Source organism: Bos javanicus, chromosome 22 (assembly GCF_032452875.1).
Source record: "Bos javanicus breed banteng chromosome 22, ARS-OSU_banteng_1.0, whole genome shotgun sequence".
NCBI classification, from domain to species: Eukaryota; Metazoa; Chordata; class Mammalia; order Artiodactyla; family Bovidae; genus Bos; species Bos javanicus.
In genome coordinates, this window is record NC_083889.1 from 22776245 (window position 1) to 22791951 (window position 15707).

The 15707-nt window shown below is 39.6% G+C and overlaps 1 long non-coding RNA gene across 1 annotated transcript in view; it reads left to right on the forward strand.

Annotated features, from left to right (window-relative positions):
- LOC133235198 (uncharacterized) overlaps positions 1-15707 on the forward strand; it is a 306595-nt gene that overhangs the window by 17163 nt on the left and 273725 nt on the right. The window lies entirely within an intron of this gene.

Genomic DNA, 15707 nt, shown 5'->3' on the forward strand with positions numbered 1-15707 from the left:
GCAGCAGCAGCAGCAGTATTTGCAAAAATGAAGTAGAGAATTGAGGATATGTATGATCATTTTCAAACTGTGGAAAGACAGTGATTCATGGAAAGTAGTTTAGATTTGGGAGTCAGAATAGGGTTTTGATTCCTACAGTTTTGTCAGCATTTTTCAAATACTCTGTTATTATCTGTCCCCTACTGGAAGATTTGATTTTTGATTGCCCTGGATTTTGGTATTACTTTATTAAAAACTTGACTTTTTAAGAAAAATTCCCACTGCCATGAGACTATTTTCAAGATATATCATTGACTAACAGAAGCAAGTCACAGAATTTTAAGTGTAGAAAACCCAATGTATGAAAGAAGAGATTATATATGCATGCATGTGTGTATATGTAGTAGTCTAATGACATTGATTGAACCACATACAAATACTTTAGGAGACAGAGGTAGATCACATCTGGGGATAATTGACAAAAAACTTTTATCTCTTTTGATGTTTTCACAGTGATAATCTACTGTTGTGGCTTGACTTTGAATTAAAAAAATCAACAGGAAAAGTGTATGACTCACTAATGAATGATGGGATAAGCTGGCCTGCATTTAGGAAAGCAGGTTTAATTACTACCTCACAGCATACAGAATGATAAGTTCTTCTAGAGTAATAATTACTGAGTGTTTATATTGTGCCGTCACCTCACTCGGATATTTTTTTCTACTCATTAATTTTCACAACCAAGAGAATGTGTAGGGCAGATCATTCCACTCCATGAGAGTGAAGTTAGGAAAGGTTGCATATGATAGAGCTGAATTTCCGGTGCACATGCTCCTTTCTCTTCATTCTTGCCTACTTCTGTCCTGGCTTGCATTTCTCTTAAGTATATATGAAAAATGTCAAACAGTTTTGAATGAAATACAGTGCATCCTATTGATTTTTTTTTTTAAATGTCCTAGGGAAAATTCTTAAATGTACTTAGAAAAGCTAAAAAAGAGAAAAAGCTCATACTGTTTTCCTCATATTGTAACCTTGCTAGTGAAGAGCAGTGTATTTCAAGTCGTCTGGGACTCAATGACAGAAGACGCTGATTACCACAGTCTCCAAGCGGGAGATCTAAATTTGACCCTGAAGCCTTCAATCATGGTGTTGTATGACATGAAGTCAGACTGCAAGGTCATGCAGTGTTCTGCAAATAATCCTGTAATTAGATCTTCCAGGCTCTCTTAACTACAACTCTTTACTCATGTGGTGATTTGTACCAGCGAGCATACCCGAATTACTTAGATTTTTATTATAAAAGTAATGTGTGCCCAAAGTTAGGTGTTTTGATAAGTATAATTACTGTCAACTTCCAGAGTAGAGGGACTTCCTTTTAATGTCTGTCCACTACTTAACAATCTAGGTGGGCGGGGACCACACCCTGATAGTTTTTTATCACTACCTTTACAGCCAGGATTCTAGTAGTGGTTAAAAAAAATTAAAGTGAAAATTTAGATGATGCTTTCTGCTTTGCTTTTTTACCCTGGAAATATACCAAACAGGCATTTATAAGAAATAGTTTAATTGCATCTGTAATATTTTTATTGTATCTAAGAAATTATTTAACCCTCATGTTAGACAGTTAACACCAAAGACTAATGTCCTTTTTCTGCCTTGCCTGCTCATGACAGAGTTAAGACTTTTCCCTGAATTTTGAGAATTGTGTATCTGTTAAGACAGATGAGAAGGTAATGAAAATAGAACTATAAATCTGAAAATGGGATCAATCTTTACAAATCTTGCCCACTTGCCAGTTGACCTCAGTGTTAATTTCTGTGCAAGTGAAATTTCTGGTTTATTCACAATCTATCCCAACTTTGCCTAGCGCATAGGAGTAAATTAGACATTGTTGACCTTAAAAAGGAAATTAGAAACCAGTTGTGCTGTGTGTGTGTGTGTTAGTTGCTCAGTTGTGTCCAACTCTTTGCTACCCCGTGGACTGTAGCCCACCAGATTCCTCTGTCCATGGGATTCTCCAGGCAAGAATAGTGGAGTGGGTTGTCATTTCCTTCTCCAATTGTGCCATACATTTCTTATCTAAAAGTAGGTGTAGTTATTCATTTGTTGTTTTTCATTCGCTCAGTTGTTCTCACTGTAACCCCATGGATGGCAGCATGCCAGGTTTCTCTGTCCTTCAGCATCTCCCGATCTTTGCTAAACCCATGTTCATTGAGTCAGTGATGCCATCCAACCATCTCATCCTCTGTCATCTCCTTCGTTTCCTGCCTTCAACCTTTCCCAGCATCAGGTCTTTTCCAGTGAGTCGGCTCTTCCCATCAAGTGGCCAAAGTGTTGGAGCTTCAGCATCAGTCCTTCCAATGAATATTCAGGGTTGATTTCGTTTAGGATTGACTGGTTTGATCTCCTTGCAATCCAGGGACTCTTAAGAGTCTTTTCCAGTACCACGGTTGGAAAGCATCAATTCTTCAACACTCAGCCTTCTTTATGGTCCAACTCTCACATCCAAACCTGGCTACTGGAAAATCTATAGCTTTGACTGGGCATCCCTCATGGCTCAGTGGCAAAGAACCCGCCTGCCAGTGCAAGAGACACAGGTTCGATCCCTGGGTCGGGGAGTTCCCCTGGAGAAGGAAATGGCAACCCATTCCAGTATTCTTTCCAGGGAAATCCCATGGAAGAGGAGCCTTGTGGGCTATAGTCCATGAGGTTGCAAAAGAGTCGGACTGAACTTAGCAACTCAACAATGGTAACAATACTCTCAAATCCATACATGGCTACTGGAAAAACTATAGCTTTGACTAGACAGACCTTTGTCAGCAAAGTGATGTCTCTGCTCTTTAATACGCTATCTAGGTTTGTCATAGTGTTTCTTCCAAGAAGAAAGCATCTTTTAATTTCATGGCTGTAGTCACCATCCACAGTGATTTTGGAGCCCAAGAAAATAAAGTCTGTCACTGTTTCCATTGTTTCCCCATCTATTTGCCATAAAGTGATGAGACTAGATGCCATGATCTTAATTTTCTGAATGTTGAGTTTTAAGCCAACTTTTTCATTCTCTTCTTTCACTTTCAAGAGGCACTTTAGTTCCTCTTCACTTTCTGCCATTAGAGTGGTATCATCTGGATATCTGAGGTTATTGATGTTTCTCCTGGCAGTCTTGATTCCAGCTTGTGCTTCATGAGCCCGGCGTTTCGCACAATGTACTCTGCATATATGTTTCCAAATGTCTAATGGAGAAATTGTTCAAAGAGGTAACAAATGGGTGAATTCCTTTGAAAAGGAATGGAGCTTTGTCAAAACCCTTGTAAGCAGGCTTGGAGCCTTTTCTGGCAATCTCAACCCCATAGCCAAAGAAGCAGACATTCCCATAGGATACTGAGAGCTATGCCTCAGATGTAAGAGAATCTCTCTGTTGCTACCATATCTTGCTTCCATTTTGAGTTCCCTCAACTCAGACTTTGTGATTCAGTTTCTTTTCTGAAGTCTGTCTCTCCCTCTCTCGGGCCTTTGACTCAGTAAGGCACTTGCCCAGTTCTCCTAGCTCTGACATAAAGTTTAATTCCACTTTCTCCCCAGCCTTCACCTCTTAACAGTTAGTATCTGACAACAGCCTGTCTGTAGCTCCCTCCCTGTTTTCCTGTGCTTCGTTAAACCTGCACTCAGGCCAGGCTCCCACACAATATAATCAGTTGTTCTTAAACTGGGTCCTGCACCAAACCTCTAGGGATTATGTTTCAAACCTATTTGTCAGTGTGGAAATAATTCACAGAGGATGATGTAAAGAATAGCATCAGTTCCACTGGGACTTTCTTGCAGTGCTGGGCCGGCAGCTCTAGATGTTGAACCAGCCCACATGACAACTTGCAGACCCAGTGAAGCTCTGATTGACCTGGAGTTTGAGCATTGACTTCAGGGGTAGGACACAGTAAATTTATTTACCTCTAAAGACTTTTTGATGCCACTTTTTCTGCCACTGTTACATCTTTGCCACTTAGAGTTCACACCGGTCCTAAAATAAGTTTAGGTTGTGCCTTTTACCTTTTGCAGTCAGATGCCTTCATTTGATGTTAAGGTTAAGAAACACAGTGATTATTCTTCTTGGCATCAACTTTACTGAAATGTATTTTTTTGGCTTATTCTAATTACACATCATAACTTAAAAGTATAATCTTTAAGGTGTTTTTTATTTCTTTGCTTCTCTATGAATGCCTTAGGGCTTCCCTAGTGGTTCAGTTGGTAAAGAATCTACCTGCAGTGCAGGAGACCACCTGCATTGCAGGAGCCCTGGGTTCTATCCCTGCTTTGGGAAGGTCCCCTGGAGAAGAGAAATGGCCACCCACTCCAGTATTCTTGCCTGGGAAATCCCATGGACACAGGAGCCTGATATGCTACGGTCTGTGGTGTCGCAAGGGTTGGACATGACTGAGTAATTAACCACCATGAATACCTTGCCTGAGCTTTGATTTTATCATCTATAAAATGAAAATACAGACTGTCACCAACATTTACAGGGGGTTTGCTATGCTAGGTCCTTGCTTAGCACTTTACAACAAAGTTATGGCAAAACTAGAAGGTCTTGTCACATGAGGTCATTATTCCCCCTCCTACCTCTGAAGGGACAGAGAGGACATGGGCTAAGATTCAGGATTTGGCTTACCTATTTAACAATATATCAAATCTCCTGACTCCTAGAGCAAAGATGTATGATCTTGGAATAGCAAAGGTGGACTTTTTAAAGAAACAAGGGCAATAGGGAGAGGCGGGGAAGCAGTGGTTATTTTCCATTTATAATTGTGTTTTTTCATTCCTTCCCTTGTCTCTGTCCAAATGCACAGTCCCACTTCTTCCATGCCCTCCCAACACAGCCCTGGTACAATAGTGAGCATCATCTGAGATCCCCATACAGCACACAGTTCTTTGCCTGCAGCTGTAGTATCGATGGGGTAAGAGCACATAGCCCTCATATTTATTGAAATTATCTGGTTTTAATCTTAACGAGAAGCTAAAACTGAGCAGACCTATTTGTTGATCTTTTTCTTCTTGAACACATATGAGCCTTTATTTCTCTTTTATTAAAGATGGAAATCTCTCCTCAGAGTAAGTCACGTGCAGCATTAACCTTGTAATCCTGGCTTAGAAAGTTTTCTCAGAGCTTTGAAGCTGAAGCGTGAATCAGCATACTGACTCTAGGCAAATCCACTCCAGAAAGCCATTTCCTTGTGAAAGTAGCATCACACGTACAAAGAAGATGTTGCTCATAATACTGATAGACTAAAATGACCAAGGGGTCCAAAAATCTCTTTGTCTCATTAGCATTCTGCAATGAACAGTACAGTAGTTGACAGTAAAATACGTGGCTCTATGGAGATCCCTTTGATAATGATCGTAATGGTCCGTAGTATATCTAGATAACTGCAGAGGTGTGGTGTGGGGTGAATAGTGTCTCCTCCAAAAGTCATGTCTAGCAAGAATCTCAGGATGTGAAAACAAATGGTTTCTCATCTTGTTTTTTCCATTAACTCCCTGACTATAAGCAAATCACTTAACCAAGTCATCTATGAAACAAGAGTTTTACTGAGGGAAGCCTATGATGCCTCCTAGTTTGAACATTAAAGACCCAATAATGTCTCTACTGTGATTTACAAGGACCTGAAGCTGTGCTTGTCTTTCCTTATTGATTCATGTGAGGACTCTTCTGTCTGGGAGGTTCTGGCTTTTGGAGCAAGTGCAGTGCCAACAGGGCTGCATGTCTTCCCTTACTGGAGCTTGTTTTCCAGAACTGTGAGTGTTGTCACCTTGGTTGAGTATGACTCTTCACACAGGTACAGGAAGATATTTACAAGCAGTCAATATCAGGAATGGAGTTCCTTCTGTATTTAGAATCCCAGGGGGACTTGTGAAAGAAGAGTTCCTGAAATGCTAGGCTATATAGATGGGAGGAATTAATAGCTCAGTCCTTGCAAGTAAAAGTGAAGGAAAAAAAAGAGCATTAAGATGATCTATAGTCATTTCACTCCAAAGTACAAGTGTCTTATTGCAATGAAATCCGCTCTTGTGATATCATAAATTTCCTCTGGAGTAACCTGTGTTAGGTGACTTTGGATCCAGAAAGAGACTCTTAAAGGAAGCCAAAACAGAGTTGTTGGCTCATCATTTGATATTAACGAAGTGTCAAGTTCATAAGCTACTGTACAGAAACTTTCCCACTGCAAACTTTTTCCATGATGACCTGGAAACACGAAGTACAACCCTAAAAGCAAGGGCATAAAGGAGGAATGTATCATATTTGTCTTCATCTAAACTAAAATATGAAGAAGTAGCTCCTAAGACGGTCTCCCAGTATGTGGGGGAGTGTTGGAGAAAGGGTTTCCATTTTAGACCAAAGACAGTGGGGGGCAGGATTTTCAATTTCAGTGCACAGGATCCGTTAGATTTTCCTTAGCAATTTAATGATAGGGTTTAATAGGGAGGAAGAGCTGCAGAACTATGTTCTTTGGGCCTTTTTATGTATTGTACAAAGCCATGAAACTTGGGTTGGTAGAACGATAGTATGGAAACTTTAAGGAATTGGACAATAAAAAACGTGCTTGCTGATGTGCTGTGGGAAACTTATGATTCTGTATTATTTGGAGTATGAGGTTTTTAATTGTCTTACTCAAATTAATTGAAGTCTTGGGGTACCTATAAGTGAAAACTTAATCAATATTATTTGCCATTGTATAAAATATATATGTATTGGTTTACGTATATTTGTGTTTAATACATAATTATACATTGTAACATGAAGATAATGGAAAGTTGACTCTATTCTGATTTTTCTTTTTTCTTTTTGATGCTTCTGTGTAGATTAAGTCAATCAGTTACCAACCCAAGGGAGACTGGAAGTGGATTCCAGTCTGAATTTTGTTTCCATGGTAACTCACTAGCGACCATAGCTTGTTCTACTTTTTTTTCTGGTTGTTAAACTGACTTAAATCTTCACTTTTATGTAGTGAAAAATAATTGACTATTTGTTGGTATTATGCCAATTGCAAAGAATCTGAGAAATTAAAAAAAAATACTGATTTCCATAAGGAACATATTAGAAATACTGGATTTATTGATGCTAGTCTTGCCAAGGATGCCTGATTTAGAAACCAGGGATGCAACTGTCATTTACCAGAGAGTGCAAGAATACCCACATCTCATTTACTGCCAATCAGTGGTCTTCACAAAGTCCTTGAAAGAAGTCTCTAGACAGCCTGAAGTTTGTGATTTGAATTTGGTTCCCAGATCAAAGCAGAGGATTGAAGAGGAGCCCCATTTGGAGCTTCACTTCTTTCCAAGCATCTTCGGACCAAACGATGGCCAGGCCTTCACAGTCTGCATCCAGACCTTGCCCCCAAGCCCATGGGTCAGATCTCAGCACCCTCCTGGGAGAAAAGGTAGAGTTGTTACCCTCATGCTTTGTTAGGAAAACAAAGAAAGTGAGTTTGCCTTCAAGACAAACCGAGGGGTAGGGAAGAGAGTCTCCATGAGAGATGATCAAGCCCTGGGCTGGTTTATCTTTCTAGTGATGAAGTACAGAAGTAAAATAAAGCTTTCAGTATATGTGTGCTGCTATTTCAGTCTCTTGTGACTTCTCCCACTAGAGGAAAGAGACTGTCTGAACCCAAGAGTCTGAACTGTACAAAATCAGGGTGAAGGGTGATAAGGAGCCTAGATGCTTTTCCTTAGAAGCAAATGAAAATGAAACTCAACTCCTCATTTACCTTCTTCCACCTTGCTACTATTTCCCAGATAGCATAGTTGGTAAAGAACCCGCCTGCAATGCAGGAGACCCTGATTCAATTCTTGCATTGGGAAGACTGGTTGGAGAAGGGGATAGGCTACCCACTCCAGTATTCTTGGGCTTCCCTTGTGGCTCAGCTGGTAAAGAATCCGCCTACAGTGCAGGAGACCTGGGTTTGATTCCTGAGTTGGGAAGATCTCCTGGAGAAGGGAAAGGCTATCCACTCCAGTATTCTGGCCTGGAGAATTTCATGGACTGTATAGGTCATGGAGTTGCAAAGAGTCAGATACGACTGAGCAGCTTGCACTTCACACCTTGCTGTATCACTCACCATTGACAAACCAGTAGGTCATCCCGAGGAGAGGCCTTCTTACTTGAGCTGTCATTGACTCAGAGACACCCTGAATGTTTCAGCCTGGTGGGACTTTTGAAATCATCAGGCCCACTTGCCTATTACCCAGTTGAGGGAGGGGAGCCAGTGGGAAGACCCGCTCAGGGTCACCAAGAAGTGACAAAGTTAGGAATCCAACTTGGGTGTGAATCCAAGATTCTGTCACCCATGTCTGCCTGTCCCCTGCTCCATTTCTGTCATATCACCAGCTCTTTGTTGCTGTCAATTTTTCCCCCCATGTTCACTTGTTTGCCTTAATGTGACTGTTTTCTCTGCTCAGAGCCCAGCTTGGTTTAAGTTTTATGTTTTAACATCTCAGATTCTGTTTGAAAAAATATTTCCATTTATTATTGTTACTGAGTTTATTCTTTAAGTGCATGAGGAAAATAAAAATCTGAATTTCAGCCCACGGAAGCTTGTGTAGTATGAGTTTATACAGTGAGTGCAGCACCTTCTTGGTGTGAAAAGGCAAAGCATATATTTAAGTGCTAGTCATCTTTGAGGAGAACTCCCACTTGATCCTTTGTCAGATCAGGTATTTTCTCTAAGGCCTTCCTAACCCCACTTACAGAGCTGCCACCTTTCCTCTGTGTCCTCACAATATTGTGCTGAATTATAGACTGGCCACATTGTTGTAATTATCTCTTTCCATGGAAACTGGCCCATGCCATTTGCAGCAATGGTTCCTCACTATTAGTGAGGATAAAATAGATCTTCTTAACCATGCCATGCAAAGCTCCCTGCCGTTGGCTCTCTGTCCACATCTCCAGCTTAATTTAGTGCCACCACCTTTCATATGGTGTTCTGGCCACACTGCCTGTTATTTCTATCATGGCTCTTTTTCTTTCCATAGCACATGTGTTAATTTCTGTACACTTATTTCAATGATTATTGATGCTGAAGAAGGTGATTCTGGAAAGACCATATCCAACAAGATAAGTCAAGATGCTCTGTCCATGGCAACAGCAGAGATGCAAGCAGATTATGCAGAGGTGCTGGTGGGAGCCTGGTGGAATCCTGTCTGATGCCTTCTCTTGGCTCCATGAAGTATAAGACTAGATGTTAAAGAGAGAACATGAGGCTGGGGGAGAATGAGTGAATGTTTACTCAGATATAATGCAGTTTCTTTATCCATAAAGTCAATGTAATAATAGGGCCTCACAGAATTTTTATAAGAATTAAGTAAAGAATAGATGGTATAGCCACAGACGCACAGAGTTAAATACCCCTAGACATGCAGTAATTACATATGCAACACATGCAGATACTACCTATCCATAGACATACAGGTATTGCAAATCCATACACATATAAAGAAAAATAATAGATAAATGGATAAAATCTGGGTATATCTTTGAAGTTTTTAGAGCACAATACACATATATAAGAGGGTGAGGGGCACAGTATTGCTTAGTGCTGTGTATGTTATGGGTTGAGTTTATATGTTGGGAGTGCTAACCCCCAGTACCTCAGAATGTGACCTTATTTGGAAGTACAGTCACTGGAGACATACATTAAGTTAGGATGAGGTCATACTGGAGTAGAGTTGGGCCTTAACCCAATATAACTGGTGTCCTTATAAAAGCGGGGGATTTAGACACAATCACTGAGACAGAAACAATGTCAAGTGAACCTAAGAGTGGATATTGGGGTGATGGATCACCTAAGAGCCAAGGAATGCTAGTGATTTCCCCACAGCCAACCCTACTGACACCTTAATCATGGCCTTTTAGCCTCCAGAACCATGAGCCAGTAAATTTCCTTTGAGCCACCTGGTTTGTTATACCTTATTATGGTAGCCGTAGCTAACTAATAGACTATGTTGAGAGCAGAGGCTTTGGAGAATGACTCGCTTGATTTGAATCAAGGCTCTATCACTTAGTAGTTATAGAACACTGAATAAGTTATTTATTTCTGTTCTCATCTGTAAAGTTGGGATAACGATAGCAAACATTTGGTAAGAGCTTACTCTGGGTGCTCTTCTCCTGTATCTCATAGTATCTCATCTCATACTAAGTCCTAGGCACTCATATATTCTGTATGTTCTTTGCAGCCCTGGAAGTAGGTCCCCTCAGCATTTTATGGCTGCAGATTCCAACCAGACTTTCTGCTTTTAGAGCCCACCCTCTTAACCACTCCTATTCCCTGCTTCTCTAGTGCCTCCCTCATAAGTGAGCTAGGAGGTGATGCTTTTGAAGTACTAAGAGCAGTGCCTGCCATGTAGCAAGAGGGCAATAAAAATGGAGCTATTTTACTATTTAAGGGGGATGAGGAAGAGATGTGACAGTTGTGTGTATCAGGACAGACCTCCTACTAGTGAAAAATGGGAAGATAACTAGGCAGTGGTCATTGTCCATCTGAGGACAAATGATTAAGATTGCATAATTTATCTTCAGCAATGCTTATGTTTTAGAAGGACTTGTAGTTCAAGCCTGGTGGCATGAAAAAGCAATTTCTTCCTTTTCTTTCTGGATATCATACTAAAGCAAGAAAGGTGAATGAAGGAAAAAACCTGATAACTCTGTTTTCAGTGAAAGTAGGTGACAGCCAAGTGTGCTAACTCAGAAGTGCTTAGGGACTGCCAAAAGCAGCAAAGTTTACCACAGAAGCCACATGGAGTGAATGCAACACAAACTTCATCAGGGGAGTAGGGTGGGGAGGTGGGAAATCAAAAGTGAAATAGAACAGGGAAAGAATATATATGCTGATTGTAAGAGCTGAAAATGAAGGTCATGATCATTTTCATAGATGCTTACTACATTTGACAAACTAAACTGTTTATGAGGAGAATAGATAAATGCATTATTAATGTTACAAAACTACATCTATTTCAGTTCTAAAACTGGCATCAAAGTCAATGGGACAACACTAGACTCATTCCCGACTAAAGGAAGGAACAAAATCAGGAATCTGTCTTTTACCAGTATTGTTAAACATTTACTGGATGAACAGTTACACAAGAGAGAGATGTTAAAGGTTAATTAATTTTAAAAAGAGGTGGTAAGGATGAATGTTATGGTATGTGAAGTGTATCTAAATATTTCTGTTTTTAATACAGGAATTGGTAAAACTCATACTCTTTTATAGACAATATAGATAATATCATATATCTGGAAAATAAAAGAGTAGCTAAAAATATAAAACTATCAGAAGTTCCACTGGGTCCTAGACTATGCAATTAATATGCAGATATCAATAGCTTTCATGTATATAACAAGTGAAGTTGCTCAGTTGTGTCCAACTCTTTGCCATCCCATGGACTGTAGCCTACCAGGCTCCTCCATCCATGGAATTTTCCAGGCAAGAGTACTGGAGTGGGTTTCCATTTCCTTCTCCAGGGGATCTTCCTGACCTAGGGATCGAACCCAGGTCTCCCGCATTGCAGGCACACTTTACTGTCTGAGCTACCAGAGAAGCTCTTCATGTATATAAGCAGCAGGCAAAAGAGGCATTTCATAGTGGAGGCAGGATGGTTGCAGTGCAGCTGGTAAAACTGGGTAGTATTCCAGGAGAAAAAAAAAAAAAAGAATCTCTTACATATATCTCAAGAAAAAAGGATTTAAGTGAAAAGAAGAAATTACAAAACTGCAGGAAGAAAACATGGAAGAACTCCATTTTAACCTTGGAACAGAGAAGCTCTTACTAAATATTTCTCAAAAACCAGAAGCTATAAAATATTGATGGTCAGCTATACTGCTGCTGCTGCTAAGAAGCTTCAGTTGTGCCCAACTCTGTGCAACCCCAAAGACCGCAGCCCACCAAGCTCCACCATCCCTGGGATTCTCCAGGCAAGAACACTGGAGTGGGTTGCCATTTCCTTCTCCAATGCATGAAAGTGAAAGTCACTCAGTCATGTCTGACTCTTCGTGATCCCATGGACTGCAGCCTACCAGGCTCCTCTGTCCATGGGATTTTCCAGGCAAGAGTACTGGAGTGGGGTGCCATTGCCTTCTCCGATGGTCAGCTATAGACATACATTAAAAAACAACAACAACTTTTACATAGCAAGAATCAACATAAGCAAAGTGTAAATATGAAAAAGGTTATAATTCATTTATAAAGACTAATTAATGATTAATTATCTGCCACTTATCTAAGGGCAGGGGTTATATCAATGACTAAAACTGACAAAAATCTCTACTTTATTACACCTTATTTTCTAGTTAATTTATCAATTGTGCCTTCCTCATGTATGGAAACATTAGAAATTAAGAATAAGACTATCAACCTAATAGAAAAATGAGTAAAGGATACTAACAGTAGTTCATGCAAAGAAAATTCAAATCTCTTAACTCTTAATAATAAAGCAAATTAAAATATACTGACTTCATTTATATAGAAAGAGAATTAAACTACATTTATATACCATTTTTCATTTATCAGTTTGATAGTATCTAGAAGCTTAACAAAGTTTTCTGGGAAGGCTGTGGAGAACAGACTTACTCAGTCTGGGAGTCTAAATTAATACAGTCTCAATGGACAGCTTGGAGAAGGAAATGGCAACCCAGTCCAGTGTTCTTGCCTGGAGAATCCCAGGGACGGGGGAGCCTGGTGGGCTGCCGTCTCGGGTCACACAGAGTCGGACACGACCGATGCGACTTAGCAGCAGCAGTGGACGGCAATTTGGAATATCTATCAAAACTGCAAAAGCAAATAGCTTTTTAACCAAGAGGTTTGTTTTTATTAATAGAAACTTAGACTCATGTTTTTACAGGTGATAAATGTCATATAGTACTAGCTATTGAAGCACTCTTACAGCAAAGGTTAGAATCAATCCAAGTGTCCATCACTTTGGGATTAAATGGGGGTACATCTATCCCAGAGGTCAGCAAATAATAACCCACAGGCCAGGTCCAGCTCAATGCCTGTGTTTATATGGCCCACAAGCTAACAAAGGCTCTTACATGTTAAGTGCTTTAAAAAGGCAGAAGGATGATGTTTTGTAACACACAAAAATTATATGAAATTCTAATTTCAGTGTTGATAAAGTTTTATTGGAATACAGCCATACGAGTCAGTTTGTATGTTATCTGCTCTTGCCCTCAGGAGCTGACGCTGTGACAAAGACCATATGTGCCTCTCTCATTGCTTACTTCTGTTGCTTGACTCACTGTAAATTGTAGTGATGCAGTTAGAATTTGACAGTGTTTCAAGTGCCATACAACTAATACATAGAATTTTATGACCCAAATGTAATGATAAATTTAATAGATCTCCACTTATGCAAGTGAAAATTTTATTTGGAGGTAATACATATTCAGGACCAAAGACTACTGCAGACAATAGAGGCAGAAAAATAATTCTTTACCACTTTATTATTTTCTCAAACAACAAAATGCAAAGGATAAAGTTTCACTTTTACTTACTGTTGATTTCTAGACTGTCATTTCAGAGGTATGTAACATACTTACTAGAGAATGAGGAATTCACTGGAGATTTTCAGTTGATTGGATGGAGTCTTTCTCGACATATTAATGTATGCAGGAACTAACTCTTGGGATTCAGACACTCGAATGGCATTTTTTCACAGTGCTCAGTCTTACAGAATACATTTATATTTGTTGCAAAACAAAGATTTTTCCATTTCTGCCAAATTAAAAATGAGCTCCTATACCTGTTATCATGGCATTTTTATTGAACTTCTTAGCCTTTTCAACATTTGTTACTTTATTTTTACTCTGTGTTTTTCATGGAGCCACTCCTAATCGCTCCTGAGTCATATAGTATCTGCCTTTCAGGTGTAACTTAATTAACACTCAGCTAATTTATCAGTGGATTGGATAATTGTTAAATAATTTTGATCAGAAATCCCCCATCCTCTCTCACCTAAGCAAGGCAATCAAAACTATTTATTGGCCTGAACACATCAGTTTCTCTATATGCTTGCTCTTAAGAGGATTTAATACTCTGATGGGGAAAAAAAATAAAATTTGAACAGGATTCTTAATGAATCAAAACATGCTCAGATTAAATGATTAGAAATTCCCAGTTAATTACTAGGAAGGAAAATAATTTAATTATAGTTCAGCTCTTACGTGGGTTACTGGAGTGAATGTTAAGAAGGACCCTTTCAATCACTTTTCCATTAAAATAAAACAGGCACACTGAGAGATGTAATTCTCCTTTTTTTTTTTTTTTTTTACCCTTTCCAAATTATATCATTTAAATTGTGTTCAATGTCTCAGTTGCTTACACAAACAACTATGAGCATTGTAATTGACTTGTGAGACAAAAGCTCAACTTATGCATATGGTGAGAAACACTGGGGATTTCTAAGTAAATATTCAGGTTAAAATTTATAGACATCTTGATATCCTGGTTATATTGCCTTAGCTGAGAGTACTTGAGGACTTATAATGGACTTTGGTCATTCTGAAGGGGTCTTTAAGAAACTGCCTGCTCTGTATCTACCAGGATAATCACAACACAGCACCAACAGTTAAATTTTGTTTAGAATAGCAAATACATTTTATTAAACCTAGATATGAGGCAAGTCAACAAAATCTCTTAAAAAAATCTTACCGTGCATTTATTTCATAATGTTTAAAGAATAAAATGGGAAAATAAAGGTAGAGGTAGATGAAATAAATGTTTTCCCATAGAAATTAAGGTTTTATAAGAGAGCAATTCTCAGAACCCTACATTAGGCCAGCCTCAAACATGAATCACAGAAGTTTTTCTTCTATCATGGAGTATAGAGATCTATGACACCCCAAACCCCAGTATTAGAATGTTCAGTTCAGTTCAGTCGCTCAGTCGTGTCCGACTCTTTGCGACCCCATGAATCGCAGCACGCCAGGCCTCCCTGTCCATCACCAACTCCCGGAGTTCACCCAGACTCACGTCCATCGAGTCAGTGATGCCATCCAACCATCTCATTCTCCGTCTCCTTCTCCTCCTGCCCCCAATCCCTCCCAGCATCAGAGTCTTTTCCAATGAGTCAGTTCTTCACATGAGGTGGCCAAAGTACTGGAGTTTCAGCTTCAGCATCATTCCTTCCAAAGAAATCCCAGGGCTTATCTCCTTCAGAATGGACTGGTTGGATGTCCTTGCAGTCCAAAGGACTCTCAAGAGTCTTCTCCAACACCACAGTTCAAAAACATCAAGTCTTCGGTGCTCAGCCTTCTTCACAGTCCAACTCTCACATCCATACATGACCATAGGAAAAACCATAACCTTGACTAGACGGACCTTTGTTGGCAAAGTAATGTCTCTGCTTTTGAATATGCTATCTAGGTTGGTCATAACTTTCCTTCCAAGGAGTAAGCATCTTTTAATTTCATGGCTGCAGTCATCATCTGCAGTGATTTTGGAGCCCCAAAAAATAAAGTCTGACACTGTTTCCACTGTTTCCCCATCTATTTCCCATGAAGTAATGGGAACAGATGTTACTTTTTAAAGAAGCTTTCTCACTACCAGACATCCTCTTCAGAGTACTAACATTATTCCTAGGAGAGATAATACTTTCCTAGGAGAGAGATACAAGATTTTCCTTGTCAAAATGGGTAAGTTAGGAATGCTGGCCATATAGGTGGAAAGACCTGAAAAGAGAAGAAAGGGGTG